A 12,383-nucleotide genomic window follows, 5' to 3' on the forward strand; every position below is an offset into this window, starting at 1 on the left:
GCACGCGGGGAACTTTCTGGAAAATGATGTAATCCATACATAGCCTCATGAATATGTACGTATGCCCAGTGGCTATAAAAGGAAGGCTTGTGTGGCAATGGGGAGACACACGTTAGGAGGAGCTATCCCTCGTGTCTCCCGGCGCCGCAATAAAGAATACCTGCTTGTCAGCTTGAAAACTTTGTTGGCAAGTTTGTTCCTGGAGTTTTCTCCTTATCAACTAAGAATGGCATCGCTTCACTTCTCCCATGCATACATGTGTAACAGTTTATAAAAAATGGCTCTTTATCCTATAACAAATTGTTTAATGACCATTTGCTGTACTTAGATTTTTTCAGTTATTTAAGGTGGACCACTAACATTACAAAATTATGAGCAGATTATCTAAGAAATACATGGACCTGTTGGAGGGAGCCTAGAGCAGGCTACAAAGATGGTCAGAGGGCTGGAGCACCTCTCCTATGAGGACAGGCTGAGAGAGCTGGGGTTGTTCAGCCAGGACAAGAGAAGGGTCCATGAAGACCTTAGGGGAGGCCTTCCAGTATCTAAAAGGGGCCTACAAGAAATCTGGAGAGGGACTTTTACGAGGGCATGTAGGGAATGGCTTTAAACTGAAAGAGGGTAGATTTAGACTAGATATTAGGAAGAACTTTACCATGAGGGTGGCGAGACACAGGTTGCCCAGAGAAGCTGTGTCTGCCCCATCCCTGGAAGTGTTCAAGGCCAGGCTAAATGGGGCTTTGAGCAACCTGGTCTAGTGGAAGGTCTCTCTGCCTGTGCCGGAGGGGGTGGAACTAGAAGATCTTGAAACAGGTGAGGTGCTTGAGGATTGGAGGATGGCAAATGTCACGCTGGTCTATAAGAAGGGCAAGAAGGAAGACCCGGGTAATTATAGACCGGTCAGCCTTACCTCCATCCCTGGAAAGGTGATGGAACAACTTATTCTTGACACCATCTCTAGGCATATCAAGGATGAGGGGGTCATTAAGAGCAGCCAACATGGCTTTACCAAGGGGGAGTAATGTTTGACCAACCTTATAGCCTTCTATGAGCAAGTAACTAGGTGGATGGATGACGGTAGAGCAGTAGATGTGGGTTTTCTTGATTTCAGTAAGGCATTTGATACTGTCTCCCACAGCATCCTCATCGATAAGCTAAGGAAGTGTAGGCTTGATGATCAGGTAGTGAGGTGGATCAAGAACTGGTTGGAAGGAAGAAGGCAGAGAGTTGTGGTCAGTGGGGCAGAATCTAGCTGGAGGTCTGTGACTAGTGGAGTCTCTCTGGGGTTGGTGCTGGGACCAGTGCTGTTTAATATTTTCATCAACGACCTGGATGAGGGAACTGAATGTACCCTCAGCAAGTTTGCTGATGATACTAAACTGGGAGGAGTGGCTGACACACCAGAGGGCTGTGTTGCCATTCAGTGAGACCTGGACAGGTTGGAGAGTTGGACGGAGAGGAACTTGATGAAATTCAACAAGGGCAAGTGTAGAGTCTTGCATCTGAGGAAGAACAACCCCATGTACCAGTACAGGCTGGGGGTTGACCTGCTGGACAGTAGCGAAGGGGAAAGGGACCTGGGGGTCCTGGTGGATAGGAGGATGACCATGAGCCAGCAATGTGCCCTTATGGCCAAGAAGGCCAATGGCATCCTAGGGTGCATTAGAAAGGGTGTGGTTAGTAGGTCAAGAGAGGTTCTCCTCCCCCTCTACTCTGCCCTGGTGAGACCGCATCTGGAATATTGTGTCCAGTTCTGGGCCCCACAGTTCAAGAAGGACAGGGAATTGCTTGAAAGAGTCCAGCGCAGAGCTACAAAGATGATCAAGGGAATGGAACATCTCCCTTATGAGGAGAGGCTGAGGGAGCTGGGTCTCTTTAGCTTGGAGAAGGGGAGACTGAGGGGTGACCTCATCAATGTTTACAAATATATAAAGGGTGAGTGTCAGGATGATGGAGCTAGGTTTTTTTTCAGTGATGTCCAGTGATAGGACAAGGGGCAATGGGTGTAAACTGGAGCATAGGAGGTTCCATGTGAACATCAGGAAAAATTTCTGTACTGTGAGAGTGACAGATCACTGGAACAGGTTGCCCAGGGGGGTTGTGCAGTCTCCTACGTTGGAGGTATTCAAGGCCCGCCTGGACAAGTTCCTGTGTGATGTACTCTAGGTTACCCTGCTCTTGCAGGGGGGTTGGACTAGATGATCTTTTGGGGTCCCTTCCAACACTTAGGATTCTGTGATTCTGTGATCTTAAGGTTCTTTCCAACCCAAACCATTCTGTGATTAAATGTAATTATTAAATTCACCAACTACTCCCACGGCCTGTGAGGAAGACTGTTGCAGTGGGCAGCAAGTCTGCAAAGTTCAACCAGCTGTAACACCCACAGGTCTCTGCTACGGCAGTCCGTGGCCCAACACGCGGTTGGAACGTTTCTCTCCGGCACCCTCACAGACTCGTAACCACGGTACTTGTGCTGCCTCAGCTGAGCCCGCGCCACCGCCGCTCGGCTCCACGAGAGGGGTCCCTGCCGGTGTCCCTCCGCGCGACCTCTAACCGCGGCCGCGTGTGCGGGACCAGCACGGCGTGCAGGCGCCACGCGCCTCCTGCCCCCGCGCGGTCCCTCAGTGGCGGCCGCCCGCCAGCCCCGCGCGAGCCCTGGGCGGCGAACCGTTAGTAACGGCGTGCCCCGCCTCCGCGCCTGTCCGGCGGGAGGGCTGCCGCCCGCCTCTGCCGCCGCTGCGATCCCGCTCCTCGGCAGCTCCCCAGCCTGCTGCAGGGGAGTGACTGCAGGGGAAGACGGCGCGGCGCGGCGCGGCGCAGCACACCCCTCAAGTACCCACCCGGCCCTGACACCCTCCCGGACTCTTCAGGTCTCCTCGACCAGGTGGAGCTCCGGGCTTGGTTTGATCTGAAGGGAAGCAGGTGGTGGTTAAAGCATTTACTCCATCGCATCAGCCGTGGGTGCTGGCGCTGGGTGGCTGGAGCTGTGGGCAGCCTCCTGGGAGAGGCTGAGGAGGGTTTGTGTCACCGGGAAGGGGTGCGTGGAGTACAAACCGAGTGTTGTGACTCTCATGGTGCTGCTTGGAAGCAGACGTGCTTTCAGAAAGACCTCAGAATGGGAGTTTGAAAGCTTAGTTTTTCTTCTTTGTGTAATTCAGTAATCATAAGGTAGGAACAGTTGGAGAAAATTTAACGCCCAACCTCACAACTTTACATTTTGACCCAGTCTACATTTTTTTCCTATTATAGCCTTTGCCACTGACAAATCTGCCTTAAATGTAGTTACCCCCTTTTAACAGGACCCTCAGGCTGTTGGTGATGCAGTCTGAGCAGAACAGGTATGGATCCTGCCCATATGGCTTTACCACACAAGTGATTCTTGGACTGTGAGCTGATGCAAGAGGCCAAATGGGCAAACTGCCCCCAGCTGGTGAACTTCTGGTCTCATGGGACAGACCTGGCCTGTGCGAAGACTGCTCATTGAAACAATCTTCACACATTGATTGAAGATTATCTGGGATATTGAGGGCTAATAATTTGTACTGTTCTTTCTGTCTCATAGTAGAAGGAAATTGTGGAGGTTAGAGTATATTTCTATGTTTTCTTAACTGCATTCTCTAAAGTATAATGGGAAAAGAACAAGAAACTAAAAACTGAAACCAGAAGGAAATAAGTGCTGTAGCATAACAGGCAACCTTGGTAGACACCCTACAAAACAGGGGGATTGGAAAAGGCTGTGATGGAGAATGTAGAAGATCTCACTGTCTCTTTTGATAATTTCTCTGATGAGTAGGAAGAGTGGAATTACAAAAATATATTGTTTGGTCATCCCTTATGGTATAAAGGACAGTGAATGATTATCTGGTTATTCTTTTTTTTTTTTTTCTCCAGATAGCAGGTTGCTACTTTGAAGTTCTGAGTATGTCCTGTTCCCACACATGTCACAGGAAGTGGATAGTTGGTTTGGCACTTGGCAGTATGTGCACACTATTTTTCCAGATACAATCTAAGGATTCATATTAGACACTATATGCCTCAGATAATGATTCATGAAGCTACCTTTCTTGATTTGATCCCTTTGTAAAAATCCTTAGACTAATCACCCTTAAAGACAGTATACACTTCTTTTACAATGTTTTGATTTTTATACTGCAAGGAATTTGTGATTGAATTGCAAACAAAATAGATCAGGCAGTATGCAGTTTTAAGATGCCTGTAAGAGTCGCAGGTTGTGAAGGACTTTAGATTGGTTCAGTTATTTATTCATTATTATGTGGATGAAATAGTGGATTTCCACAACAATAAGGCCATACATGGCAACAGTCTGCATTCCCTTATTCCTCAAACTGCAAAGACAATGAAGTTGTGAAATGAACATAAAGCATTCTGAAATAATGAGAAGAAAAATTATGTTCTTTTTCCTCTTTCGAAAATAATATTCCCATGTGAAGGATTAAAGTCAGCATTTAATAGCTCATATAGAGAAATAACAAAATTTTGAAATTTTCTGTCTGGATATTTGTGTATAGTCTGTCACACGCTTTAAATGTCTGAACACTTAAAATTCAGGCATCATAGATCACTCTTTCCATCTCTCCTCATTTACCTCCAACAGCTTAACCTGCAATTTATTGCAAGGTTTGCACCTATAAGTAAAACAGGATCAGACCTTAATTTGATCTGCTATTTATCCGTTGTGTTAATTGTAGCCACAGGGTTGTATTAAGAAAGTCAAAAAGTACCACTTGTAACTACAGAGTGGCTCTCACCTTTTAAATGGAAAAACACTCATTTTCTAGAAAAAAAAGGAAAAAAGTGGTTATGAGCTAAATGAAGAAGGCAGAAGGGTTTCTGCTTTTCCATTTTTAATGTAATTAATATAATATTGGCACCCAAAATGTACCTATCTGGGTGCAAGCCTGTTACTAGCTTTTACTGCTGTTGGTGGGAACAGATGTGTAATTTCTCACTTTTGTTTGTTTGTTTGTTTTTTTTTTAAAGTGCAAACGGGGTTCTTGTTAGGGTAATGGATGTTGGGATTTTACCTCATGTTAATCAGGAATTTCATCTGCTTGTATTTCTGAATGGTGTATTCTTCTTGTGCTTGCTTTTTTTTCCTTCCAGTACAAGACAGTCAGTAATTTACAGTACAAATGACTGAAAAAAAACCCTGAAAAATTTCTAAGAGACATTCTAGTCCTGCAACAGCCACAACAGTAGTAAATTCCTGATGCCCTGTAAGGCTTTGACTGAGGAACCTATATTATGTCTCACAGTGCCCACTGAAAATAAGGCAGCAAGTTTGAGAATGGTAAATCAAAAGGAAAAGCCCCATCTTAAATTTTTCTGGGCAGCCTTGAAAATAGAGGTATTTAAATACTACTGAAGTGCAGTAGGTTTAGAAGTACTTAATTCTCTTAGGCCTCTTTGAGATCCCAGCCTTTAGATGCTTGATGTTTTTTAGAAAAAGAACAGTAAACTCTTTGAGTTCTTAACTTTTGGAAGTGGCTTTTCTTAACTTGCAATGTTTCTACTTCCTTCCACGGAGCACAAAATTCCACTGCATACTGAGGTCTAGGGCTGCTTGATGATTTCAGGGAGTCACTTTAAGCCTGCCTTGCTACACTGCAAAAGCAAAAAAAAAAAACCCTGGTAAATTAGTGGTCTATCAATAATGAGCTGATGTTGCTCAGTACAGTGAAATGTGTCAGAGTATCAGAAATGGGAACCCATTCTCACTTTCTTCTTTTTCATAAAATGTCATTTTTGTCTGTGATTCCTTTTATAGTTTCTTTTTAAGGATAAACATGCCAGCTAATCAGTGGATAATGTGACTGCTAGAGATGTATTAGAATGAGAACTTTTCCTTCTCCTACCTTCCCACCCTGCTAAACATTGGTTTAGCAGGACTCTCACATTAGAGCAAAGGTGGGGATTCTTATGGTTTTGTTTTTTGTTTCCAACTATTCTTGCCTGTCTTCCAGAACTTTCCAGTCAGATTGTTTTATATTGAAAATGTAGGACTGGATGATGAATGAACAATCTAACTGCACCACCAGTGTCTTGGGAATGTTTCGTATCTTGACTTCACCAAAGCCAGCTGTCATAGTAAATCCAAGGCTGGACATGTGTAAAGCAGGGCCCAGGTACCTGCACAGTTGTCAAACAGTGAAGAATGGCAAGGCTTGCATCAGCAGGGATTGCAAGCAGCACAGTGCTTGACTTGCCATTAGTGGGGTTTGCTTCTTGGTGTTGGGATGGCACTACAGACCTAGTATGTTAAAGTACAAGTGAGCCCAATCTGTCCTTGTCTTACTACATTGACAGCTTTTCAGGAAGGAGAAAACCCCCTCAATCTGTGTGCTGACCAGGTGGATGTGAGTGAGGAAGGAGATACACCTAGGGACCTGAAATGTTGCCACAGGTGTCTCAAACCTCTGTTTAGCTAAGAATCCCCCTCATTGGAAGACTCCATTGTTCCACATAAAGGTCTCACACATGCAAGAATGTTAAGAAGGTATTGCACCTGTTTTCCATAAAAGAGGTAGAACTCTGCTTTTTGACCTTGTGGAAGGAGGGCTTACATCCGTGCAACTAGAAGGCTTTACTACAAGCACTGCTAAAACCTTGCGCTGCTGTTTCTGAAATCTGTGGCATCTTAAGGTGAACTCTGTGTCCTGTGTTTGTTCAGTTTATGTAGTGTAAGCTGGTGCTTTTAATATTCTGTCCTTGGGTTATTACGAGTTTTTTTCCTCAGTAAACTGGTTTATTAGGTGGGTTTATTTTGCGTTTTTCACAATAGAGTGATACCTGTTCCTTTTATTACTCTTATTAGAAATGCATGCTCCTCTGGCTTTATATATGATGGCAATAGTACTTCTACCAGTATATGTTGTGGTAGTGAAGTTTAACGCAACTCATAATTAAATGCAGGGGAAATTTATCTTTGACATTATGTGGAGAGTTTCCAGCACAAAGGCCAGTGGTTGATGGAGTAAGTGACTTTTGAAAATTTCTTTTTCTGGTTTATAAGCTTAAAAATTATGCATGTAATACTAGTTGGAAGAAGAATTTCTTTTGTTCATGTGAGCAAGAACACTTTCAAGAAAGTTTGTGGTTTGTGTTCTTGTTTTTGTCCGGTTTCCAGCAGATATTGATGGATCTCTCGTGAGTAGAAACTAAGGCCCAAGTCACTAATTCCAGGCATGCTAAAATCTCTGTAAGACTTCAAGTAGAATTCCTGAAGGAGATCTGTTGCCCTAAAATACTGACCCTAACCAGCTGGATGTTTTGTGAAATTAGTTTGTTAGTGCACACCATTCTCCACCCATTTCTTTTCCATCTCTTTTGGTCATGGTGAGTTGACAAGACTTATGTGGAGCAAGATCTTTAAAGTCTAGAGAGCCATAAGCATAGCTGGATTTCCTTGTGCCAGTGTCATGGGAGGGCAGTTTTCCTGGCTCCTTGTGTTGAACCATCAAAAAAAAAAAAAGATAGAGAAATATTTAAGGATGTGGGTGATAGTCTGTAGAAAATAATGCCGGCAACCTTTGAGGTTATGTGAGCTTGCCTATTTTGGTTTGTGTGCTGAGAGTCCATTGGATGCTTGAGATAATTATGCCCTCCTTACTATGTCTTCTACCAAATCGGTATCTCTCAAAGATCTCTGACGACATCTCAAGGGAATTTTTCTGGGTGTGGAACTTCTTCCTGTCTAGAAGGCAGCAGAGACCTTACCCAGTTATCTGGAAGGATTTATTATTGATGTGGAGGTGCTATTTTATGCTAGTGGCAAGTACAGCAGTGTGCAGTTAGTCTGTTTCTCAAGTATAATGTGAAGGCTTCTTGAGAAGTAAGAGAAGAGGGGGCTGCAGTTACCATTAGCTCTTATGCAAGACTGGGTAAAAATTATGCCTAAAGAATATGCAATTCCAGCTCCCTGCTGTCAATGGACAGATGTTAATAACCATTTTCTACAACACTAAGTTCTGTACCCCTTTCTACTGGCTAAAAAAGGCACTGGCATCAAGGATGTGCTATGTCTAGTACTTGCTTTTGAATTGAAGTGCTGAGAAGCCTGTCTGGCAGTGTATTATATAATGTGCTGTTCCAGACTACAGTCCACACAATGTGTATGTTGTACTAAAGATCCTTGAAAGCATGTGTGTGGGTTTTCTTTTTAAATATCACCTAGAGGTGTATGCTATTTTTGGACCAATGCTTCTATGTTGGGACATAGAACAGTGCTGTGCTGTACAATACCATGTTGTTTGCTTGATGACAGTATAGGGTCACTTTTGCTACCCTGCATATGTTGAGCTGACTGCTTGATTAGAGATCAGAAGGGGATTTTTGGCAAGGGTGTAATAGCAGAAATCTGAAGAAAGCTTGCCTTTTTGGCACTTAGCTTTAGGTGGGCTCTAGCTGTAGTTTGTCTTTTTGGACCTTGTTCTCTCTATGCAGTTCTATAACAACAAAAAAAGCACCTATTGTGGTATCTTGTGTTTGGAGCCAGTCAATATGTTATAAAGGAGTCTTCATGTCCTGTTGTCCATTTATAGAATTTATTGACATACTATTATAGAGCACTAATGAATTGAGTGATGGTCAAGAGAGATATGGCTGCAAAGAGGAGGCAAGCAAAAAATAATGGCTATTTCTTACCACTGCCTACCCTCTGTATTCCCCATTCTGTTTTGCTGGTGTTTTTAATGCTTACAGCCCAAAGGTGTTATTTTGTTGTTGTGGATTTTTTGTTGTTGTTGTTTTGGTGTTTTTCTCAAGGAAGAAAATTGGTTCCTTATGTTCTGTACATTGTTTCCTTAACATTTTTTTAAAACATGCATAAAATTACAGTCTCTAGAGAGGATGAAATACCACAGCGCCCATTGCAATACTGCATCTAATCACTTGCTTCTCTCTGCCAATTCTTCCAAAAATCGTAACATAGCATTAATAGTTTTATGGGTACTGGCTTTCCATGCTTGAAACAAAGTAAAAATATAACTGAGTACCCAGGCATAAAAATACGTGATGTCAGTTTGTGGTGGATAAATACTATTATGGGGAATAAAAACGTACTTGTCCCTTATATCTGCTGCCCACAGTCAAGAGTGGAAGAGAGATTTGGTGTATGAGGATTTATTTTAACAGTGCCATCCCGTGTGTGGCTACGGAACTACACTGTTATAGATTGTGAACTAGCATCCTTGAGAAAATTGAAAAGATGGCATTAAATTGGATAGTTGAAGCAGATTTTGTGAGGATAGTAAATAACACCTAATATAAACCAGAAGACAGAAAAAAGTATTATTTCTAGGTCATCACTCTGTACTGTAAACATGAAGCATAATACTGTGTTTGGATATATGAATGTTTGCAAACCAGTGAGGAAGAGCATTAGGTTTATGGACGGTTGTATATTTTTCACATTTTGTTTGATTTGCATTGTTATAGCAAAATGCCTTTTCTGAGTGCCAGTTGTGGAGCAGACTATGCAAACCTTTTTTTTTTTTTTTTTCTTCTTTATTCTGGTATAGAAGAAGCATGGTGTGTTATACAGTTTCTCTCTCCCTGATAAGCTGCTCCTTAAGAAGCAAGGATGTGATTATGGAGCTTGTCTTCAGCCACCTTTCTGCGGTAAGGTGCTCAGTGTATTAAAACAATGTTGTTGTGCTTTGTGGTTTAGTGAGACAGACCCCAGCTCTGCTCTAAGTTATTTACTCTGTTATTGCCCACCCACCCCCATTATTCATACTGGTTTTCCCACTCCCATTTTAAAGCTTTTCTTTCTAAGCTTTTCATTACATCAAGTGCTTTCTGCCTCCCCACTAACCTGCATGTATCACTTGCTGGCAACCCTGAGTTCCACAGTTGCTCTTCTCTCTTACCCCTCCAGGACTTTGTTTTTTCTTGTTGTGTCTGTTTGTTTCTCATACCTTCCTTCTGTTATTTCCACTCTCCACCTTCACTTTGCATGGACTATGTTAAGTCAGCTAGCTTGGAGTGTACATGGAACATTTGAGAAAACCAGAATAAGGTAGAGGAAGGGAAGGGAATGAAATTTCTAGATGGTTGTTTAAAAAGTGTTTCCAGTACTTAGGGGGAGAGGGAATAAAAAAAGGAAAAAAGGTTGGGGGGAGTAAAGTAGTAAGTACTGAGAATTCTGCTCCAGTGAGCTTCTGTTCATTTTGAATCCTGTCAGCAGTGAAATTTGCTCTAATAAGTCACTAGCTGCCTTGTTTTATATCCATTGAAGATGACACAATTTTCACAAGAAAATCTGTTGTGAGTTTTCCCTTTTCCACTCTCTCCCTTTGCCACAAAAATTTTGGAGAAGGTATGGGATACCAAATATTTAAAAAGTCATTTAAAAAGTTCATTTTTTTTTCTTTTTTTCTTTTCATAACTTTTCTCCCTGACCACTTGCCAGCATGTGCAGTAAGTTCCTGTCCCTGAGAGTTTGCACCAAAACCACAGTTTAAACCAGGCTGTACATAATGGGTGTCTCTGTTAGTTCCCGCCAACTGAAGCTCCCAGCAGTAGACGGAAAATTAGACATACACCACTGCACAATAAATCTTATTGTAATTCACTGAGCTAGCATCACTGCTAACAGGCCTTGAAAAATGTGTCTTGTGTGCTTAAAATTATACTTGTGCTCCTGCCATTAAAGAATAAAAATAAAAAAAAAACAAAAAAAAAAAAAAACAAAACCCTACCCTCATAAAAAATAAAAGTTTCATTTACTTTTTTGTTATAAAATACTTTTTACTGGTGCCAGCTGGAAGGAAAATGACCCAGTTAGATCTCAAAATTATGATGTAGCTTTAAGTGCTATGTTTAGATTAACTGCCAAAATGTTAGTATAAAGTGGTAGGTGTTTGTGCTGCAGATAATAACTAATGTACTGTTGGTCAAGATAGGCCACTGTTCTGTTATTATTGTATGGATCTTATGACTAAACATTGGAGCCAGCCTAGTGGAACAACAATATTTTACTGTGCCTGGAATACTAGCTTGTCAGAACTTAACTGGGGTGCCAAAAATCTAATGAAGCAGATGGGGAAGATGTGGGGTTTTTGTTTTTTGTTTTTTTTTTTTTTTTTTTTTTTTTGGGTTTTTTTTTTGTTTTTTATTTTCCTCTGTGTTTGTGAGATTGGGTTTAAATGTGTTGTATATTTTAAAGGACCTGGCTTACAAGGAAAAATCAAGGTTAAAAGCACTTCAGAACTCAAGTTGTGCTGATGTGTATGACCTTTGGGCCCAGAATTAGCTATTTTTACTCTGTTGATATAAAACATTAACCTCAGTCAAATGCTTCTTGCAAGAAATGAAAACAAAACTGTGATGTTTAAATACACAATCTAGATGTACCTACACCAGTTGCCATGAAAAAGTCAACATTTGCTAACAGACACCACATGGTGGATTCTGTGGTACTGCAGCTACTTCTTTGAACAGGATGGGAAGTACCTGTGGGAGAGGAAACGTATTTTCCCAGCTCTGTTCTCTCTCCTATTCTGCTGTGTCTCATGACTAGATATTGTTCAGTAATGTTAGGTATCTGTCATCGTGTCCCTGCTCAGGACTCCTGTTTTACTGCTGTGTAAAAAGATTTGGTAAATTATACCAGTTGCAATAATAGCCATTGTATTATTTCATAGCTTGATAGGGCTTCAAAATACAACCTGGGAGTATTTTCAGAAAAGGGGAGTTCAGAATAGCCTCTTAACTCTTGACTAGTCCTAGGCTATAACAGATGGAAATGCCATCTTCACCTTGCTTAGGGGAACAGCAGATTTCCAGGGGACATATAAATAGCAATGCCAACTATCAACTTGCTGAAATTGCTACGTTTTCCAAAGCTTCGTCTTGGACACCATTTTACAGGAAAAGGATATTGCCTACATCATAATCAGGTTAAATTTTATATTCAGAATGTATGCTAAACTTGCATTGTTCTTCCAAAATTAACTTTCAAAGGATTTTTCTGTTGTCAGTTTAAAATCCAGTACAGAAGTTCTGCAGCTATGGTACACAATTGAGAGGGGTGATTGACAGGTTAATATTTATACTTCAACTGAAGTTAATAAGATACTTGCTGTTTTAATGTCTGTAGTTTCAGGAATGGATAGAGACTAACTGGCAATGTTTCAAATAGGGGAAATAGTGTACTTCAAATAATGCTGTTACATTGATCTTTTTACGGTAATCTTTTGCTTGACATTCAGAACAACCAAAAACTTATGTAAAATCCTCTGGCTGCCAAATTAAAAGAACAGCAGGATTCTTCAGTGGGTCATATTGCTGTGTGTTTGGAAGAAGGATATATGAATAGAGTATGGTGTAAAATGGGTCTGAGTGAAAAAATACAGGTTAAA

General features: G+C 41.6%; 1 long non-coding RNA gene across 1 annotated transcript in view; it reads left to right on the top strand.

The window, feature by feature from the left end:
- The first annotated feature begins 6,576 nt into the window (after window positions 1–6,576).
- LOC134158701 (uncharacterized) overlaps window positions 6,577–12,383 on the top strand; it is a 47,092-nt gene continuing 41,285 nt past the window's right edge. The window contains exon 1 of the long non-coding RNA XR_009962871.1: window positions 6,577–6,701. This is a non-coding gene — a long non-coding RNA (uncharacterized LOC134158701). The remainder of the gene's footprint in view (window positions 6,702–12,383) is intronic.

This window comes from Pezoporus occidentalis, unplaced genomic scaffold (assembly GCF_034315485.1).
Source record: "Pezoporus occidentalis ecotype Australia unplaced genomic scaffold, CSIRO_AGI_Poc_V1 ctg131, whole genome shotgun sequence".
Taxonomy (NCBI): Eukaryota; Metazoa; Chordata; class Aves; order Psittaciformes; family Psittacidae; genus Pezoporus; species Pezoporus occidentalis.